We start from the raw sequence: 14909 nt of genomic DNA, 5'->3' as shown, positions 1-14909 counted from the left end.
GGAGGAAATTCAAAGACTCTGGGAAACTTCTCCCCCAGGACTTGGCAGCATACCTTATTTGTTGTATTTCATTTTTTAAAAAAGTGTTTTCCCAGGACTGTGAGATCTTTTATACATGGAAATAGAGAACAGAATTTAACAGTTGTAGAAATAGAGCTTCGGTACTCACATCCTAAAATTGAAAATATGCTTATAATTATGTATTTTATTTTAGCTAGATTGGTAAAAGTTTATCTCCTTAAACTAGGCTTTCTGTATGTTAAATATTTTAATGGTGTACATAGCTGGAGGGATTTCAAAACACAGTGAATATCCAATGTCCTGCAAAGGCTATATTATTTTTTGACCTTTCAAGGCATGAAACAAAAATCCTGAAAAAAGCAAGCATTTACAGATTTTTCACATAACCTCCTTTAAAACACTCTTTTCCTGTGTCTTTACTTTTCTCCTATAAAGCATGCATCTTTACAGATGTCTTAGAATCCAGGCCAGGATTTCCCCACATGACTTATCAAACTTTGCATCACTGAAAGCAGGCAACAATGGTTCCTTTGTCCGTTTTAAGGAAACAGATAAGTTTCCAGAACAAGGAATATTTGAAGATTTTATTATAAATTCAGAAAACTTTACAGCTTCTATAAGGGTGACCTATCCTGGGTCCCAACTAGCATCTTCATTTCCTTAATAAAAGGAGACAGAGGGTTAGCTGCTTTGAACTCTAGGATTGTGCTTATTTTATCTGTCTTCTTTGAGGCTCTTAGATTGAAGTCATCATCCTTTGGAAATGGATATCAGACTCTGAAGGTCATCAATGATATCTGTTCAACAATAGCAGGAAAGTAAGTTTACAGACATTTTTTAAGTATGTTTGCTCAGACCTACAAATGACAGTTTTAGGTATTGGTGAGATGGGCATCTGCATGGCCTTTGACTTGGGCTTATCACCGACAACCTGACCTTTCTTGATATGTCAAGTGAAGGGACATCCAGCATTAACACATGTTTTTGTATGTTTGTTTACCAGGTGACTGTCTTAACCCATTTAGCATAATACATTATGCTAATATTTTATGGGTACATTTTTTTAAATGAAGGGCTATAAAAGAGCTGATTTTGAGAGCACATTTACAAGATTGTGCCTCACCAGTAATAGTTCAAGTAGACATTATTGTCTAGAGTCGTTTGATCCTGAGTCTTTTCAAGGCTTTGATAATTTTTTGAGAAGGGGAAGAAGGATAAAAGAAGCCTAAAGAAGAGGCTACGTTCTTTTCTGTGCTGGCTCAGGAGCTTATATAGTGGGCATAGTCTTTAATATAGGCTTTTCACAAGCAGTATTAAGACACTGAATGGGAATTTGCATTTATATGTTGTTAGTTCTGCATACACTGATGCACACGTGCATAAAAATATACTTGGTACACTTTTTTCTCTCCCACCCATGTAAATAAAAGTACAGGTATATGTTGTCAAAAGGAATCTGAAATGAATTAATAAAATTAAATCTTGCCTAAACTAGTAGAGAGAAAGACAATAGGCAAAGGCCTGCCTGTTATTTATTGAGTGCTGACAGAGACTTTGTCCAGTGCCAAGCCAGACACGAGAGAAGACATGCTTTTCTGCTCAGTGGCCTTATCATTTCAATGTAAGCACACAGTGTAACATCTTGTCTAACGTAGTTTGGGCTATCTTGGATCTAGAATAATAGATCACCTAAGATTCAGATCATCTTAATTAGGATGTTGGCAGATTGAAATGGAATGGAGTTCTTGATGCAAGCAAATGAGTAGTAAATGCATTACCAATTCCATCTCTTCTGTTCAGAATTCTTCCTAAAAGCCCATATCTGATCCAGTTCCTTTTCTACTGAACTATATAATCATAGTCCTGATTTGCAGTACATAGGCAGAGCTCTTTCTTCCACTGTGGAATTTTTGACAGTCTTTTTTTGTTGCTGTTATAGGAAGGGCAGAATTCTTCAAAAGTGTTTTTTGAAAGACAGAAACAAAACTGAATTACTTCTTTGAAGATCAATATGGTTACTAAATTTGTGATAGAATCAAGTAAAAAATATTTTCTCTAATATCTTTGAGGTACTTAAATTTGTATGTTATTGACTGTATGAGTGGATATACCCATAAAAATTAAAAATAGTACGTCAAAGGATAGCTAGTGGTCAGCCTTATCATGGTCTATATGGTGTATAAGACCATAGCTTATTTTGTTTTTCCACACTGTACTTCAATTGCTGGTGTCTTTGATAATGGAATCATTTGGCTCAGCAAGAATCTGGAAGTGAAATTCTTTGGTGACTCTGATCAACACAGGGAAATGTCACTGAGGTATATAGGTTGTTTCATTTTTTTTTCTTATTTTGTCTAAGGATGTCTAATCTCTGACTCTGTAATATAGAATTACAAAATGTATGGTATTTGATACAAACATAGATTTTTGCAAAGCAGCCATCTTTTACTAGCAGAATTCATGTTTTATATTCCACTTTTTCTATTTGGAAGATAACATAATCAGCACATTAGAGGGATTTTTGATCTACAGTGGATGTCAACTTTAAAAAAAACCTATAAGTATTTAAGCACAAAAAAAATCAAGATGAGAATGTCTTCTAAAAATGCCTTAAAATTAATAAGTTAATCCTTTGAAAGCATGAAACAATTACCTTGTTGTGTGATTCACACTTTTTATTGGAGTGTGTTGTTTCTGGTAGGGGCCCCAGGCTGAGCCAGGGAGAACCTTGCCTGCTATAGGAATTAGTTTGCTCTGGCTCTTGTGTTTATTGAGTCACCTAGGACTTCTTTTAAAATGGCAACTGTACACACACCTTCACTCAACACTTTGAATACTCCAAACACTTGTTTAAGTATTCTCACACTCAGAGTATCTCTTCTGTCCAGTGAAGTCAAGAGGCATAGAGATGTCCACATTTTGTTTTATCCTTCTCTTTAGATTTCACTTGGAAGATAATGGCTATTTATGTGTTTATGATACTACCAAAGACAGATATTTTTCCAATGTACTGGAGTGCTCTTTTCCATCAGGTCCATAACATTCCCAGTCTTATCCCTCATTGTGGCTAACTGAAGGTTAATGTTTCTTAGGAAATAGATAGGAAATCCTGTTGGGACAGAGTTCAAGGCCCCACCTCACTATGACGTCTAGACCATTTTGCATTGAGTTGGGGCAATGGCTTCTCATCTTTATACTCAGATAGGATGCAGAGACCAATACTCATTTAGTATTGCCCCTGCAGGACTAATCAAAGCCAGGGACTTCACTGAGTGAGAAAGGGGAGAAGGATAAAAGAAGCCTAAAGAAGAGGCTAACCAATGAAAGAGAAAAAGAGAAGTGAGAAGGAACAGAAGGAGAAAGATAAAAGAAGAAAATGTGTATCTAGTGAAAAGTAGTAGAAGCTAAAAACCATTGCCTCACCTGTCATTTAGAGGTCTGAATTCCAAAGGCTGCCCAAGGAATTTCATGGACATTAGTGTTTTCATGGGTCTCTTCCCTTTTATTCATTCCTTTCTCAAGCTCTGGAAAACAAAGCCAGAAAAACTTCCTTTTCTTTGACATCTTAGATATTATTATATAAGCAGTGTGTGTGTGTGTGTGTGTGTGTGTGTGTGTGTGTCTGTGTCTGTGTGTGTGTTTATGTAACATTTTATTAATGGGGTTAGCATTTACAGCAGACTTACTGTGGTACAGTTTCATGCTAAGGTTTTTACCTGGTTTGTCTCATTCATTTGTCCCAAGAATTCTAGCAGTCCTAACTCTTAAAATTCATCACTTTCCTGATGAAAAAACCTAGGTTCCAAACGTATTACATAATCATGTGTATTGAGACAGTCTTCTGAGAAACTATTTATGATAGTTTAGGATAAAGGCTAAACCTCTTAAGCTCATGTGATTCCAACTTAGTCAATATTCACGTCAGTATTTCATTTCATATATCTTCTAGTTTATCTATCATCTTCCAAATGTGTTTTCCCTTTTCTTTTCTCTTTGATTTTGCTAATTGCTTTTGTCATTCTCTCTATACTATTCTAATCTGTCATTAAAATTAATAATTATTGAATGTGTCTTTACACTGTAATGGTATAACCGTGAATAGGACAACATGTCTCTCCTTTCACACTGCCTAACAGTAGAGATATTTTTTTTCGTGTCTTCATACATGTACTTTGGATAATGATGTCTATCACATTCCACCACCCTTGCTAATCCTTTGCTCCCTCTCTTTCCCTCCCACCCCTCTTCCCTATCTAGAATTCATCTATTTCTCCCATGCTTCCCCTCCCTACCCCACTATGAGTCAGCCTCCTTATATCAGAGAAAACATTTAGCATTTGTTTTTGGGGGGTTGGCTAACTTCACTTTTATTGCATATATGTAATCCTAAATTACACACATGTATATAATATGTGACAAATACTATAATAAGGAATAGAGGAGATAGGGAAATTTGGGGAGGGAACATTATTTCAATCTGATTTGCTCTGAGAAAGCTTTCACCCTATGAGAAGATGGATTTTGCAGAGGTCTCCAATATTCAGTTAAATGGTACTAGGAAGATATTAGAGGAGAACATTCCAGGAAGAAGATATAGCATGGTCAAAAGTATGGAAAAGAGAAAACACAAGGGGCATCTAGAGAATGGAGAGCAGTGAAAAATTTGGCTTTTTGGAGCATAGAATGTTCATGTGCTTATGGGAAGGGAGAGGACCTCACTGAGGATAAAGCCTGAAAAACATTGAGCAATATTCCATACAGCTTTGAACACCAGGTTGAAGAGTTGTTTTTACTAGTGTACCATGTTTTTAATGATTCAGTTTGGCCACAGAAAACAGATGGAAAAGGTAGGATGAAAGAGGGAGAATCAAAAGTCATAAAAATGAATTAGGAAACTAGTACAATAACTAAAGGCAGCTGATTTATAGCAGTTGCTATAATAATATAAAGAAACAAATAAGAACAATATTATGGAAGAAGAATTAATAGAATTTGGCATTTAGGGGATGGAGAGATGAGAGGAGCTAACAGTGACATTAGGGAATTGAACATGATCAGTTAAAATAGCATTAACTGAGGTTGAACACATTTTTGATAAGGAACAGTTTTGAAGGAAGATAATTAACTCATTTAGTACAGCCACCTTAATGCCCAATTAACAAGAATATGTAGGAATATAACCTGAGCATAAATGCATCTGTTACCCACCCCCCCAGGTTATTCCAAAGTACAAGTAGTTTTGATAACAATGATTTGGAAATAGGATAACCCTAAAAATCACCTATGTGGTCATATATAACTGTTGAAAATGCAAGTCTGAAGTTTGGAGTAATCAACACTAAGAATGTAAATTTGGCAATCCAAATTGAAATAATAATGTCTATAGCTTTGGAAGTTGATATTGACAAGTAAGATACTATTGTATGAAAATAAGGCAGAGATACAATAGAATCCTGAGAAATGCCTAGGGCAACTGAGAACAAGGATGACATACTGAAATTAGGGATTAAGTGAGAATCAACATGCTCAGCAGTGAAACTCTAAGCCCCTGCAGTCCAGAATGCTGGCAGCCAGTAGCAATGTAGGTCAAACTGAAGAACAAAAATAGTAAAATAAGGTCAGTTGAAGGTGACAGTTTCAAGAAGAACAAGAAAGAGAATCACTAATAGTACCCTTTATCCCTAATATCATTTTCCATGGTTTCAGTTACCTATAGTCAACAGTGGTTGAAAAATGTTATGTGAAAAAAATCTAGAAACAAACAATTCATAAGCTTTTAATTGTACACCATTCTAAGTAGTGTGGTGAAATCTCTAACTATCTTTCTCTGTCCCAGCCAGAACATGAATCACCTCTTTGTCCAGCATATCTATGCTGTATACTGTACTGGCCCATTAGTTATAAAGTAGCCATCTCTGCTGTCAGATTGACTGTCATGGTATTACAGTGCTTATGTTCAAGCAACCCTTATTTTACTTAATAATAGCCTTAAAGCACAAGAGTAGTGATACTGGCAATTCAGACCTGCCAAAGAGAAGCTGTAAAGTGGTTTAGGTATCATTTCAAATCATCACAGGAATAAAGTTGACTAAAGTACAATAAAATATTTTGAGAGACAATATTCATAAAAATTTATTATAGTATGTTGTTATAGTTATCCTATTTTATTATTTATTTGTTGCAGTACTAGGGATTAAACCCAGGGCCTCACACATGACAAATGCTTTACCACTGAGCTGTACCCCAATCCCTATCATTAGTTAATCTCTTATTGTACTTAATTTATAAATTAAACTTTATCATAAGTATATGTGTATAGGAAATAGAGGAATATGTAGGGTTTTGTACAATCTATGGTTTTAGGTATCTACTGACTGGAGGTTTGGAATATAGCCACCATGGATAAGGGAGGCCACTGTACAATGATTTAGATGATGGAGAGGAAGTGAATCAGGTGGAAATGTAAGTTTCTAGAAGGGAATATAGCTTCTGAGTTAAAGAAAGAAGGAATGTTAGTGATAAGCTCAGTAAAGATGGAAGGAAGTCAAGGGACTTCGAATTAAGTGATTAGTCATTGGAAAAATTATTCCAATAGAGGAAGGTAGAGGGTAAGAAGGGACTGGAGAGTATAGTAGGATTCATTCTGCCCTCTCAAAAAAGATTTCCTATAATATCTACCTATTCTAAACTGCATTAAATTAATTGTTAATACCACGCATTTGCTGATTAATAACACACAATCTCATGATAACATTTCTGTTTTTGTCTTGAAATTCCATGTGTATCTTTGTAGTTAACTTTTAAGGTGATTACACTCTTCATGACTGTAAACTACTTGTGGTAGCAACTATATTCTAAACATCTTCATTTTACTTACTTTATACATTATTTCATCTTGAAATATATTTTATTTGATTTGATTAATATATAGTGTTCATTTTAGAGCTAAAGATAGAACCTCACTTTATCTTCTCATCTTTCATGATGTTTTATCTTATATAAATAACGATAAACCCCATCTTATTCTCTTTCTTTCTATGCTTCTCTCTTACTTCCTTTGCCTCTTGATTTTTATTGAACAAAAAATAAAATTTAATTGAAAACCTCTAAAAGAGCCATTTAACCTATTTTCCCCCAAATAACTAGTAATTTATACTATAAAATAGATATTGGTGGTATTATTATTATTATTATTCCTCAAGGTAAATCTAGTTGGTTGATTGTTTTAACAGGTTGACAGGGGTGTTTAAGTCTTTGTTTGAAGGGGCTTTCTGAGAAGATATACTTCTGAGTGACTTTGAAAAAAAACTAAAAGCATCTAATATCTCGCTGGCCAGCTCACTGGTTGATGAGATTTGTAGTCTTTGCTTTAAAGCTCTCTAACAAGATTAGGTGAGATTGAACCTGAGAAGGTAAAGGTCTCTAAATTGACATAAATTCAAAGGGCAGAACTAGATCATACCACTATTTAAATGTCTAACAAAGTCTAATCTCTGACATATTATATTTGGTCCACTGTAATCTGTGTACATACACATCCTTCTAGTAAATGATGAATGAGGTTTAGCTAACATAACATAGTTTATATCCTCCTAGACCTTTATAAGAAATACAAAGTTGGAGAGCTCTGCTGTGTAAAATGACCTGGATCACTTCTCTGGAATAGGGTCTCTATAAAACATACACAAAAACAAACACTCTTGCATTTTCTTTTCAACCCAGTTTGGTTGAATTTCTTTCTCTGCTGTCTTTGCTTTAATATCTCATGTATATACTCAGACTATCATTATATTTCTGAGAGGAATACTGAATTTCACTGGGTAGATCCATCTGGCTAAAACTGATAAAACCATTCATTTCTAATGGGAAATTTTGGTCTAGTTGTGAGACCAGAAAGGAATTAAGTTTCATCAGCATATTTAAACTTGCAGCCTTTATCTGAACCTTCTGAAGTTCACTCATAACTTGAGGGCCATGCCTTTTTAATTATAAAGAATTTTTTAAAACTCTTCTTTGTCTCATCTCTTTTTAAATTTCCAGCCCCTCGTCCCCAAAGTATTCATCTCTCTTCTATTTAAAAGTAAACTAACAATAGCATGATATAAACTCATGACTCTGATGCTAAACAGACCCAGTAGCATCCCTGATAATGACTGTTATAATGTAATACCAGCCAGCTTCATGTGGTGGAACTTTCTAGAACCTGGCCTGTTGTATGTACACTTATCAAGGGCCTTTGCTCTGATTCTTCTTCTTCTTCTTCTTCTTCTTCTTCTTCTTCTTCTTCTTTTTTTTTATTTTAGTTGTCAATGGACCTGCTTTTAATTTATTTATATTTGGTGCTGAGAATCGAACCCAGTGCCTTACACATGCTAGGCAAGCACTCTGCCACTGAGCTGCAACTCCAGCCCTGATTTTTCTTTTATGATAACACATTCTTCTTCCTCTGGACAAACTATTCTAAAAGATATATATTTTAAAAAACAGCTTTCTGGGTTCCACTACTCATTCTCATTATGAAGTTATATCATAATACTTTTTTCTGTCAAGTAAATTAGACTAATATTACTGAAGAAAATGTATTTTTCAAATTGTCATTGAATAGTGCTACTATTAATTTTTGTTGCATTTTAGAAGGAAATGAAATCATGTCATTAAAACTTTGTAAGTATAACTGTTAATCTGTAATTGAAAATAGCCCCCTTTTTGGGTTAAAAGTTAAGAATTATTAATTGTGTGATACAGGACAAGGAGACCGAGATATGAACAAAGATATCTCTGAATAAAGGTAAATTTGAGTGTTTTTCTTCCTTTGTAATTACTTTTATATTTTACCCAATTGTGTAGTAGTTTTTAGTTGTATTCCTCCTTTAGACCTTTGACAAATAGCATCTTCTGTCGTTATCTGTAGCTTCTTTTAGTCTCAGTTGTACATAAAAAGCTTAACAACTATTCTCCATTGGATAATACACAAAAGGGAAATCAGGTAAAAGAACTTGAAGATAGAATCTCTTTAGAAATTGTGAATTTTAAGCAGTTGTTCTCTCACACAGCCTTCTGTCAATGAATGCCTCAAAATAGAAGCTCTTGTTTTGTGTACTTTTCCAAAGCAATCAATAGTTCTTTCTTCCAATAAATGGTAAAATTGGATATAAGGAAGTATAGGCACACTTCTCCTCATAAGAGGGAAATGGGTTGCTGATGTTGCACTAATAATATAACCATCAACAGTGGCATCAAATAATGTGTATTAAACTTAATATAGCAGGCATTGTGGACTGCCTACCCAATAGCTATTTTTCTTTTCCTTTTTCTGACAGAACCATTTATTTTGTCTACATAGCCACCTTTTTTCATATGTTCTTATTCAGGTGCAATGGATCCTATTCCTCAACCAGGGAGTATGTAAATCATGACTAGTCCATAGGCAACCATAAGAGCTTCTTTGCCGCATTAATGATTGGTTTAGGCATAGTTAGTGCACTTCTGGCCAGTGAGATACGAAGAGAAGTCTTTGTGAGACTTTGGGAAGATTTTTTTTCTTATACAAAGAGACAAACAAAAAGAAAGGATTCCCTTTCAAACTCTGGATACTTTCAAAGGGACAGGAAGCTGAGCTGCCTTATCCATTTTGTCTCTATGAATGAAGCTAGCTTGAGAACCCATGCTTATATGCCAAAGATGGTAGAGGGGAATGATGGGTTTTTCTGTTATTGAATAGCTGAATTAACAAACTCTGAAGGTACCCTTCCTTCAACATTTTTTTAAATAATTTTCTTCTTTTTTAACGTTCTATTAGTTTGGGGGAATGTAATAAACAACAAATTCACTGTCTTAATAAAAATATTATAGACTACTGAATATTATACAATTTGTATATTTCTCTTCCTATTACATCTCAAAATAGTTTTTTAGTATTTTTTGCCACTGTTAAACCATTACTTTGTTTTAAACTTCTTCTAATTTATTGCTAATGGTGCCTTTGGCCACATTCTGCTGAAGTAATTTTCATCAATGTTCACTCGTGGCTTCTTGGTTATCAAAACAAATGGTTGCTCAGCCTTAGATTCCCAATCTACAAATAAAACATTTGATCATGGTTAGTGGTTTTCAGTAATCATTTTTTTCAAACCAAATCTTACTCATAGTTCCCACATATAAAACAAACCACAGTAGAATTTGTCAGTTGAGTCAGAACCTGACAGCTGTCTCTTGCTTACTATTCTCTAGACCTTCTTTGGTTCTCTGTCCTCAAATTCTACAAAGCTTGCCAGTTTAAATTTCTACTTTTCTAAACTGGTTTTTAAAACCTCTTTTTTTTCTCTCCTTTTTGTAGCCACATGGAGTCATTCCTGGTTTCCCAAGTTTGTCCTTTTTTTCCCTATGCTCTTCTCATTCAGCTCCCCATGTCTTTGCCCTTCTATCCCTATTTAATCTTCATTACCATGCAATATACTAGCTGTCTCCCACCCAGCACCTGTCTATATCAAAATGACTTGATTTTTCAACATTCTTTTAGCATTTATACCTCAATTATAGCAATATCATATTCTCTTTTTGAATTTTATATTAAAGATATTTCTCAGGTTTCATGCTCTCTGAAGGTAGGGAGCTATTTCTTGTTCATTTTTCTGTATACTACAATGCTCAGCATACTATATCCCTCAGAGACTGTTCTTAAAAAAAAATACTTTTTGGATGAACAAAAAATTCACACCAGAAATCAAAACCCTTAAGATATGTGGATTTCCTTTATAGTCCTTTAGTATTTGTATGAGTTTTATAAGCTGATCCATTCTCTCTGAGGTTATGTGGAATTAAAATGATATAATTGATTAAATTTAATTGATATGGTAGAATACAGTCCAGTTCTATAAAATTAAAGTGAAGTGTTTTTAGTGCAAAATATTCTATAACTATACATTTCACAGTTAAAAAGAAAAAGTAAAACAAAGCAGCCTAATGTGTCCAGACTTGGAAATCTGGCTTTTTAAAACATTTTAAATGGAATTATTTATAAGTTAATTAGCTTGCTGACATCCTAGGCATACCAGTTATGAATCAATGATAAGTGGGGGAAGTTGTACTACTACTATAATTTTTAAACACTTAATTTTTCATTTAAATAATTGTTATTGAGTTCCCAGTGAGAATAATAAATTTCAATAAAGCATGTCTCCTTTTGAGTTTGTGTTTCTTATAATCCCTGTAAAATTAGCATTCCTTAATAGAATGTGTGTGAGAGTTGTATCAAGTTTAATAAATGTATCAAAAGTTGGTGCAGGAAAGAACATACCACACTGTACAACTATTTAGTTTCTACTATTTCATTTTAGTTACCTAGTACTTTCTAATTTTAATATCTGTCTTTAGTATCTTTAAATATTTCTGATAATAAGAAAAAGGTATGTTGACTTGGTAAGCTAATATTTTACAAATCTGAAATAAAAATATATTATTACAGTAGTAATAATGTTGTGACTGGAATGCTTTGTAGATAATTTTTTTAATTTAATATTTTTTAAGACTCCTACTACCAGTTGTTTTCACTAGGGAGGAACTTTGAAGGAGTAGAATTAATGATAGAGACAAATAATCATAATTTTGGAACCATAAAATTGAAAGTTTAAAATAAAGTCTGTATATCCATAAGCTATAAGGAAATGGAATGTGCTGATCCAAGGGATAAATAAGTCAGAGAATCCCATCTCTTTACCTGTCTCATCATCCACAAATGAGGAATGATAATGCTATATCCCTCCCTCACAGAGGTGTTGAAGAGATTAGATGATATATACGAAAATATCAAAGTTGGTTGACTAATTCATACATGATTGCTAAGATGATCAGAGATGTTTGGAACATTCCAAAACTCCTGTAATCACTGTCGGGGTGGGAGTCTGCCTCCCTGTTTTCATGCAGTGTTAGGTAGCAAGCTGGGACAATAATCTGGGCTACAGTGAGGGCTTTGAGTGGGTCATGGAATGAAGGAGAATCACAGCATCTAGGGAAAAAGTGGGCTTGAGAACCAAAAATACAGTCTGAAGCAAAAACAATCCACAACAGGAGGCAGAGGGAAAGAATGTAAAAAGGAAAACCAAAAGTAGAACCTGGAGACTACCACGCTGAGGCACCAATATTCAGAGTCAAATACCTCAAGGAAGGACCTCCGGTGGTACCAGTGGTGGTAGTAGTAGTGAGAGTAGCTAGGAAGCCAAAAATATCAATCCTAGCACAGGCTGTATCGTATGCACACCAATCTGTGACTCCCAGGGTTCCCTCTTCTGTGCTGGTCCACAGATTCAGTGTGTGACATCTTCATATTTTTTAAGCTTCAGCATTGTATCCTAAGGTAGCTAGATCTGGAGATTTAAGAGGTATAGGGTATAATTTGAATGTTTGCTTTCATTATTATTATTAGATATTATTATGGTGATAGCTTGTCAAGGGTCTTTGATGTTAAGACTTTATTAGCATGAGTTTTGAGATCTACAGTAAACTTCTATGACAATGAGTTTATTATTTACTTTTGTTAGCTCTGATATTCATAGGGTAATATCTGAAACATGGTAGTTGTCTAGTTGATTTAATATTGACTTAGCTGCTGGTCCCTTTCCATTTCCCACAAACCCCTACTCCTTGACTGTTAATTCTGTAGGACTCAGTTTTAAATCAGGAAAGGAAATAGGTCACCTAAAATAAGTGTAGTCAGGGACAGTCTCTGGTTCTTACGGCCTTGTTCATAGAAGCTTCAGTAAATTCTTTCTGCAAAATATTTGAGGCTTGTTGCTTAATAACCAGTGATGCCTCTGTGGGGTCAGCTGCTATAGACAAAGACCGGTGACTTATGTTGCAGACAGAGTAGACTAAAAAGAGGGTGAAAGTAGCTTTACCCATTTCAGCATAAAATGGCTAGGCCGTAAAACTCCCAGTGTTTAAAGCAGTGTTTCCTGTCTTATGAATTTCCATATCTTGATCTAAGAAACATGGAGCCTGTAAGTGGGCTCCACTATCTGCATCTGACTGCTCCAACTGTGTTAATCATCATCTGCTCATAAAAGCATGGAAACCCTGTAGGATTATTGTTTGGCAGAGTCAGTAAATTGGTTGGTTTGTGCAAAATTTGGGGAGAAGAGAGTAGAGTGGAAAAGTGAATTAACAGTGACAACATGAGTAAAAGTGGTGCTAAAAATGCTGAGAAATGACCTTCTATCTAATTGTATTATTATTTTGGATAAAAAGATCTTGATAAATACAAACTTATTTTTGTTACTTTCAGTGTTAGTAAGAATCTATTCATCTAGTGCAGAATGAAAAGCAAGCCTTTGGATTTATGAGTTCAGGGCCTTACACAATTGCAGATAGCATTGGAAGATACTTGTTGTATTAGATGGTCATAAATGATGACAAAGCACAGGACTAATAGAACAGATAAAAATATGCTGTTCAAGAAAAATAGTCTCCTTTTCATACAACATATGACATTCCTGCATCTGCCATGATATAATGACCCTATTAACAGAAAAGAAATGAAAAATAAGGAGTCAGCATCGTTGTTACCTAAGCCCATCATAACATTTTAAATTGCTTAAAGTTGCAGTCTCCTAAAAAGAGATTACACTTGTTGAGTAGCTCTTTTAGTTTAGCTGCCTGGCAAGATCTGTAATTCAAAAGCTTCAGGACTTAATTTTTATGATTTTATTTCAAATTTCCTATGTAAAATGGTCATAGCATTCTACGTAAAGCAGAAAACATAAGACAATTAAGGCCAGGAAAAATTAGGCAGGGAAAAGTAAGAAAATATACCTCTTTCCATGTTTCATAAAACTGGTAGAATACTAAGTAAGACAAACAACCTTATAATTAGAAAGAAAATTATGAGAAGTTATTTTTTATCCTAAAAAATCACATTAATGGCTTTGTCTACAGCACAGTTATTACCAATTGCCATTAACTTGTTGGCACAAACAAGCTTAAAATTTATTTCTTATTCTGTAGTCCTAATATTTTTTTAAAAGTGTGGCATTCAGATTGTATAATTAAAACAAGTAGAATAATAAACATATTTATGAAGGGTTTGTGTATGTATTTGTTTTAAGTTAAATAGATAATTTCTAGTGATTTTCTTGAGTCATACAGTGAATAATTAAAATAAATTTAAATTCAAATATTAACATTTCAATTTCCAGTTTGGTGAACATAAGCAAATTATTATAAGTTTGTTTTCAATTCCTGCAAAGCATATTAAAATTAACTTTTCCTCAATTTAAGTAATGTGTATAACTAAACTTCCTTCCTACTGTGAAACAGTTTCATTTATTGCTATTTGTAAACTGCCTAGGATAGATGCAGAGTGGATTGGGCTCGAAACTCCTTGAACAGTTTCTTTTGAAATAACACTACATACGTTAAGCTCAATTACACATCCAAACAGCCACAGCTCACTTTTGGTAATTTATTCATTGATTTAACATAGTACCCAGAAGAGCCATGCATGCTGTCATTTTTGTAATATATTATGTTTTAAATATACTCATGCTCACCCATGCACACCATTAAGGTGTGCATAAACCTGTGTTTTTCTCTCTTGACAGCTATAAATGTTTGTTATTATTACACAAAACATATGTTCATGTTGTTTTTGTCTAAATTATTCTATCTGGGGCTATAAAGTTTTAATGTTATTAGTTGCCCTTAGAATTTTAATGTTTCACTGCTGTAACCTTCTTAGGATTTCTGTGCAATTAAATAGAAACTATTTCACTGCAGCCTGGAAGAACAATATATTTTATACAAATAAAAAAAAAAAAATCCTTCTTGCTCCGTTTTCTTTCAGAATGGCAAAAATGTTTGCTTGACAGTTTTTCTTTTTGGTCTATGAAAATCTC

The 14909-nt window shown here is 34.1% G+C and overlaps 1 protein-coding gene across 5 annotated transcripts in view; it reads left to right on the top strand.

Annotated features, from left to right (window-relative positions):
- Positions 1-14909, top strand: part of Akap6 (A-kinase anchoring protein 6) — a 589717-nt gene that overhangs the window by 383845 nt on the left and 190963 nt on the right. The window lies entirely within an intron of this gene.

This window comes from Marmota monax, unplaced genomic scaffold (genome assembly GCF_021218885.2).
Source record: "Marmota monax isolate L192 unplaced genomic scaffold, Marmota_monax_Labrador192_F-V1.1 WCK01_AAM20220418_F8-fsc00222, whole genome shotgun sequence".
NCBI classification, from domain to species: Eukaryota; Metazoa; Chordata; class Mammalia; order Rodentia; family Sciuridae; genus Marmota; species Marmota monax.
Note: the sequence above shows the minus strand (reverse complement) of the source record. Positions and strands in the feature narration are given on the sequence as shown.